We start from the raw sequence: 7549 nt of genomic DNA on the forward strand, positions 1-7549 counted from the left end.
CAGATCCTCTATCATAGCTATGGTTACATAAAGGTATCCAGCACAAAGTTTTAATTATATACTGTAAATAAGATAGCTAATAAAGATAATCTTTAATAACTAAATTACTGTATCTTTTTAGTATGCGGCTGGTAGAGTTTACAATAGAATCCTTCATCAATATTTCTGATATTTAATTACAAGTTATTTTTCTCTCTGGTAGTGTATTTGGGCTTGCATTTTCCCCTCATCCCAGCTGTGAAGTGCAGAGTAGTGTCCCATTCCCTGAGAAAGAGGAAGGAGCCCACATTCCCAAAGCAGTTCCTGAACATTATTACCCAACTCCTCCAAAACAGTGGGCAGCATGAAAGTCCTCCGCAAAGATATTGAGAAGGACAGCGCAGGTCAGGTGGCATGACATGTGGCACACCTACAACCTTCCACAGGTACGAGACAGCCTGAAGGCCTCCACAGTCAGGAAGGTACAGACAGACAAACCAGGCAGCTACCACATTCACACCACTGTCACCATCTGTGTGCAGACAATTGATTTTGACTCCCAGGCATGCCAGCTGCAAGTCAAAGGGACAAACATCCAGAAGAATTAATAGATCAAGATGGAGGCCTTCCACACCATGGAGCTGGAACGCAACTCCAAGTTCACTTTGGTCAAGAAGCACTGGGACAATGTGGAGCGAGAGAAGATAAAGGAAGCCTGTGACCCAACGTGCACTGCTCATGTGGTGGCAGTAGTGATGCTCACATCTACCTGGTAACTCCCAGCATGAGGCTCCGGCAAGCCAAGGTTAAAATGAACATCCCCAGGAAGAGGAGGGATAACTGCTCCCTGAATGACAAGGCCTTGGAGGGGTTCTATGAGAATGTCATTCAAGGATCTAATGGTACATGAACTTTGCTGTGGTGAAGTGTGTGCTCATTGCCAATCCGGGCTTTGTGAGAGAGCAGTTCTGTTATTACACGTTTCAGTAGGTGAAGAAGATGGAAAACAAGCTGCTGCTGGATCATAGGTCCAAGTTCTTGCAGGTTCATTCATCTTCTGGACAAAAATATACTAGACTATAATTAGTCTCCTCTCTGATACTAGAGAAGCTGGTGAGGTTAAAGCCTTGGAAGACTTTTACCAGATGTTACAGCATGAACCAGATCAAGCCTTTTATGGGATCAAGCATGTGAAGAAGACCAATGAATCAATGGCGATTGATACTTTATTGATCAGCGATGAGCTTCTCTGGCACCAGGATGTCCCTGCAAGAAGTAGATATGTATGGCTTGTTGAGAGTGCATGCGATAACACAGGGATTGTCAGGATATTTTCCAAGCTACATCTTTCCAGAGAACAACTGGGCCAGCTGACTGGGGTGGCTGCCATTTTGCAATTCCCAGTACCAGACCTTTCTGACCAGGAAGATAGTTCTCATCCAAGTAAGAATCAAGTATTAAATTCATGTGTAGAAGGGGAGATTAATAAACCAAAGTCCCATTGGCTCCTGAAAGCCGGTTGTTTTATTTAGATTACAGTAACTGAAAGAATAAAAATTTCCTGTAATATGTGTGCACACCATACACTTTCTATTTCATCAGCAAAACCATCTCTTTGCAATTGCACATATGCAGTTTTTCCTTTACAGAGATTGCCATGAACTCTTTGAATATTACTATAAATGGTTTAATGTAGAGATGACTTGAGGCTCCAATTCAGAGCACTAGATTAGGTGCTTTATGTTTTACAGCCTGCTTACTGTACACAGTTTAACATTCCTCAGCAAATATTGTGTGGTGAGGGAATATGGAGGATGCCAGAGTGTTAGTTAAAAGAAAAAGGAGTACTAGTGGCACCTTAGAGACTAACCAATTTATTTGAGCATAAGCTTTCGTGAGTTACAGCTCACTTCATCAGATGCATTCAGTGGAAAATACAGTGAGGAGATTTATATACACACAGAACATCAAAAAATGGGTGTTATCATACACACTGTAAGAAGAGTGATCACTTAAGATGAGCTATTACCAGCAGGAGAGGGCGGGGGGGGGGGCGGAGAGAACCTTTTGTAGTGATAATCAAGGTAGGCCATTTCCAGCAGTTAACAGGAACGTCCAAGAGTTAGTCTCTAAGGTGCCACAAGTCCTCCTTTTCTTTTTGCGAGTACAGACTAACACGGCTGCTACTCTGGAGAGTGTTAGTTGAATCTGAACATGATTTCACTTTGAAAATATCTGGATATGGAAAAATATTTCAAATGATGGAGAGATTAAAGATTGATTTAGTGGAACAGGCAACCTTTTCTCTCTGATTGGAGGAATAATTGTATATCTACAGATCTATATTCAGACCTTGATTTAGGGTTTTTGACCAAACAAGTTAGGTGGTTTCATTTTTTGTCCCTGCTTAATTACAAAATTACTACATAGTGGCAAAGCAGTGGTCTCTGCTCAAGAGAAGCCTACAGCAATAAATGCAGGGGAAATACAAATACCATCTTGCATAGAAAAGCTGGAACATCTTGATTTTTTTCCTCTTTGGTTTATTAGGATGGTTTCTGGATTCCTGCCTTACAGTTGCTCTTTTAGATTATCCTGCTGGGTAACTACCCAAGTGACACTCAGCTGCCTCTGTTTGCCTGAAATGGTCAAGGGGAGGTAGCTCAGTAGTGCCACACTGACTGTGGACTTCTCAGTTGCTGGAGTTACAGTTTCTGATTCTCCCACCCCTTTTCTCTCTTTATTTCCCACTTCTTGCATCCTCATTTCCATGTTGTTGTTTTCTGTGTTCTCTACTTGCTTCCCCAGTGGTCCCTTTTAAATCTCTTTTCTCTCTCCTCTTAAATTGTTATTTACTTACACTCCTCTCTTCCCCCTTTCGAGTAGGCACAAAAACTGTAGTGGAGTAACAGTTTGCTATGATAGCAAGGAGTAGCTGAATTGAAGGAGAACCTGACCAATCTTTTCCCATGCCCTCCTTCTCTGATGGTTTGTGTAGGAAGGATAAGAGGTTAGCGAATATGTGCCTGCTTTATTTCCTCTTGCAGTGATGGTATGTGAAAATGAAGTGGCACATCCCCGTTCTTGGACTCAGTGTATGGGTATATGAAGAGTTGAGAGAATGAAATGTGTGGTCCCTTCTTATTGTCGGGTAGAGGGAAGGCCAACAGATTTTTCTCTCATGTACCCCACAGCTACAAGTAGCAGTGAGGAATTGGGGAGTTTGCGTCAAATTTGTATCAGTACTGTTGACTGTTCTAGGCTACTCATTCACTGCTCCTTCCCCTATTCCTACAAGCCACATGCTATCAGTGCCGCTTAAGTCCCTGTGGCACAGCCTATGCACCGGCCACGTGTTGAGGAACCAGATGAGTGAGCAAATACATCTGGAAGTGGCTCGTCACCAAGGGTGTATTAGCTGTTCTAATGGCACCAGCTGAGCAGAGTTCAGCAGCTTTTATTATTAGTTGTTTGGTAGAGCCCCAAATGTGTTAGGCATTAGTCATATGTGACACAGTCACTTCCTTAAAGACCTTGCAATCTGCAAAGCCACAACAGAGACAGAGAGAGAAAAGGGGTATGTTGTATCCCATTCAAGGAAAGTGATCAGGGCCATAGTAAGCACACAATCTGTTAGATGCTCTGCAGCAACAAGCTTGAATTCCAGTCTCAAAGAAATGTGAAATTAACAAACTCACTGATGCTTTAATTTTGATTAAGTATTCACAAGGTTGGGTTGTCAGGAGAGAAGGAAGAGCATTTTATTAACTGCATCAACACCTAGCTCACTATAAGACTGCTCAGGCTTGTGGAAACATCTGGTTCTCATTAGGCATGCTCAGAGGCATAACTCAATATTAACATAATCACTTCCATCTTAATACTGTACATTGTATTAGCACAGTCACTACCAATTAGCATAGCACTCCCTATTAGCATAGACTATTAGCATAGTCACTCCCTCACGGTTACTAGAACTGTGTTGTAACCCCATTTTTTTTTCAATTTTAGGGGATTTCTGATAAACCTCAGCTGGGAAAATAGATGAAGTTAAAAATAAGCATATGCTTTAATGATTGATTGATTGATTGATTGATTACATTGGGCCTTATAGATAAATCTCCATGGCTTACCCTTTCTTCCTTTATACAGAAATATTTTAGAAGCCATCATCTCAAAAGGATCAGTTGTCACATTGTGTGCACAATACTTATTTAAAGCCAAACCGATGGAGCCAATCTGAACCCTATTTTAGGTATTCCAACAGCATAAATATTAAATTAGCTTTAAATATTGGTTCTGATTAATTGAAAACATCCAGTCTGTTTATTTTCCTACTATCACTTGCCAGAAATAAAACTATGCTATCAAAGATCAAATGTGAAGTTTCAGTCAGCATCCAAACCCATAAAATCCTTGATGACGGGGTTTGTGTTCTGCCTTCTGAATTTTGACAGGGCAGTTCTCTGTATTATGCCAGATCCCAGGAAGTACGTCAGGTTTGTAGGCCTGCCACTTGTTTATTACCAGACATTTGTGGCCACAAAAGGTCAGTTCAATCACTTAAAATGGCTGGTGTTTCTAGAAACATTATCAAAATTGTCACACAACAAAATCTTGGGAACTGGACACACATAGCGTTCTTCTCTTTACTTGGATCTTTCAGCAGATACTGTATTGTGAACCACCTGTTCTTCCAAAAATTACAGGGTTTTTCTGGGACAGTCTCTAAAATTAGATTCAGCTTTATTTTCATTCATTTAATTTATTTGAGAGATTGGGACTACAGTCTGAAAATTGGGATAACCAAATGTGAATCCTTAGATGCCTATGGACATATATCAGAATATTTTTTTCTTATCTGGGAGTTTCTTTAGCTCAGGAGTGACTTTTGGACTCCTGCTTGCTTGGTTAGTTTAAATCTCATGCATGTAGAAGGTAAGACAAATTGATTTCCCCCTTCCCCCCCTTTCCCTCCTCCACTATTTAGAACCCCCCCCCCCAGAGTCCATAGGAGGGAGAGATATGAACTTCAGTGTCCGAAGGATGTGTGTAATCTACCTTCTGACTAAAGGAAAACAACATTTCCAGAAAAGAGGAGGAGGATCTGGAAATATATGTTGGATAAAATAAAATGCAAGATACAGATTTTGCACATTGTTGCATACTTGTGAGCTCCCAAAGTATAGATCTCTAACCTATTTTGAATTTGCTAAAAGTATTTCTAATGTTACATTGGATTAACTACAGGAGTGTAAGCACAATTATAACTCATTTTAATGAGTTTTAGCATAAATATACCCAATTGTCCATTCAGATTTTACATTGTTTTCTAAATAGTTCAGGGAAAGAGATTCACAGCCTAGTACTTATTTTAAAGAGAGAAAAGGGATATGACTAGAATTGTTTGAAAAGCCATAAACAAACAATATAAATTAAACATTATTTCTCAATGGAATGATAAATTGAGCAAATAAGTTACTAAAGCGTGAATCCAGCAAAGTATCTTTAGCCTGTGTCTAACTTGAAGCATACTGAATCAACGGGACTACACGGGTGGTTAACGTTGGACACATGCTTAAGTACTTTGCTGGATCAGGACCTAAATGAGGTTACAAAAATACTTCCTATGTACAACAAAATAGGAAAATAATATTTGCCATTCTGCTACATGTATAGGTTCTGATCTTGCAAATACACATTTGTATAACTTTACTCAGGTAAGTAGTTCCATTGAACTCAATGGGGCTTATCTGAGTAAAGTTAAGCATGTGAATAAATATTTAAAGGATTAGCGTCTAAGTTTTTCTTTCCCCCAGCTCCTCTCTTTCCTTTTTTTCTGCTTCTCCTCCCTATTCAATTCATAACCCCTAGCTTTCCAACCCGCACAAATTCTTCTCTTCATAGAATTATAGAACTGGAAGGAACCTCAAGAGGTCATCTAGTCCAGTCCCCTGCACTTGTAGCAGGACAAAGTATTATCTAGGTCACTCCTGACAGGTGTTTGTCAACCTGCTCTTAAAAATCTCCAATGATCGAGATTCCACAACCTTCCTAGGCAATTTATTCCAGTGCTTAACCGCCCTGACAGTTAGGAAGTTTTTCCTAATGTCCAAACTAAACTTCCCTTGCTGCAATTTAAGCCCATTGCTTCTTGTCCTATCCTCAGGGGTTAAGAAAAACAATTCTTCACCCTCCTTTTTGTAATAACCTTTTATGTACTTGAAAACTGTTACCATGACCCCAGTCAATCTTCTCTTTTCCAGACTAAACAAACCCAATTCTTTTCAATCTTCCCTCATAAGTCATGTTTCCTAGACCTTTAATAATTTTTGTCGCTCTTCCCTGGTCTCTCTCCAATTTGTCCACATCCTTCTTGAAATGTGGCCCCACCCAGAACTGAACACAATGCTCCAGTTGAGGCCTAATCAGTGTGGAGTAGAGTGGAAGAATTACTTCTCGTGTCTTGCTTACAAGACTCCTGCTAATACATCCCAGAAGGATGTTTGCTTTTTTTGCTACAGCTTTACGCTGTTGACTCATATTTAGCTTGTGGTCCACTAGGGCCCCCAGATCCCTTTCCGCAGTACTCCTTCCTAGACAGTCATTTCCCATTTTGTATGTGTACAACTGATTGATTGTTCCTTCCTAAATGGAGTACTTTGCATTTGTCCTTTTTGAATTTCATTCTATTTACTTCAGACCATTTCTCCAGTTTGTCCGTATCATTTTGAATTTTAATCCTATCCTCCAAAGCACTTGCAACCTCTCCCAGCTTGGTATCATCTACAAACTTTATAAGTGTTCTCTCTATGCCATTATCTAAATCATTGATGAAGATATTGAACAGAACCAGACCCAGAACTGATCCCTGAGGGACTCTACTTGTTATGCCCTTCCAGCATGACTGTGAGCCCACTGATAACTACTCTCTGGGAATGGTTTTCCAACCACCTTATAGTAGCTCCATCTAGGTTGCATTTCCTTAGTTTGTTTATATTTATGTTCGGTACATTTCACCAAATAAACCTTTTAGCCAGGCTCCTTCCTCTACATTCTGTTCCTTAGATGTTGACTTATTTTTTCAGACGTAAAACTGAAAACGTCCATCTGAATCTCTCCTCTTCCTTCCTTCCTTCTCTTACTCTAACTGAAATCAAAGGTCTTCCTTCTATCTGCCCCTTCCCCACCCCTGTCCCTTGTCCTCCAAAACCTGCTCTTTTTTATTCATTCCTTTTCTCATTCTCAACTTTCTGCTCCTGTAATGCTTGGGGAAATGCACTTCTGATGGCACATCTTTTACTAATCAGGCATTATGTAAAGCCATATGAGAGTTGCTAATGTAGTACTGCAGGCAGTCTGAGCAATATTACGGACTTATCTTTCACTCCTAATAGCAGGTGGTGATTTTGCAGTTTCTATTGTAGTTACTTGGTATGCTTAGGCCATGTCAACATTAGTAGCACTTCACTGATATAGCTATACCAATATTCTGTACTGGCAAAGTGTTCCTAGCATGGGTACAGTTGATACCAGCAGCACCTGGAAGCTATACTAACAAAAATACAGT

General features: G+C 40.2%; 1 pseudogene; it reads left to right on the plus strand.

Moving 5' to 3' along the window:
* The first annotated feature begins 343 nt into the window (after positions 1-343).
* On the plus strand, positions 344-1511 carry LOC140900883 (protein pelota homolog pseudogene; annotated as a pseudogene).
* The last annotated feature ends 6038 nt before the right edge of the window (positions 1512-7549 follow it).

Source organism: Lepidochelys kempii, chromosome 1, assembly GCF_965140285.1.
Source record: "Lepidochelys kempii isolate rLepKem1 chromosome 1, rLepKem1.hap1, whole genome shotgun sequence".
In the NCBI taxonomy this organism is placed as follows: domain Eukaryota; kingdom Metazoa; phylum Chordata; order Testudines; family Cheloniidae; genus Lepidochelys; species Lepidochelys kempii.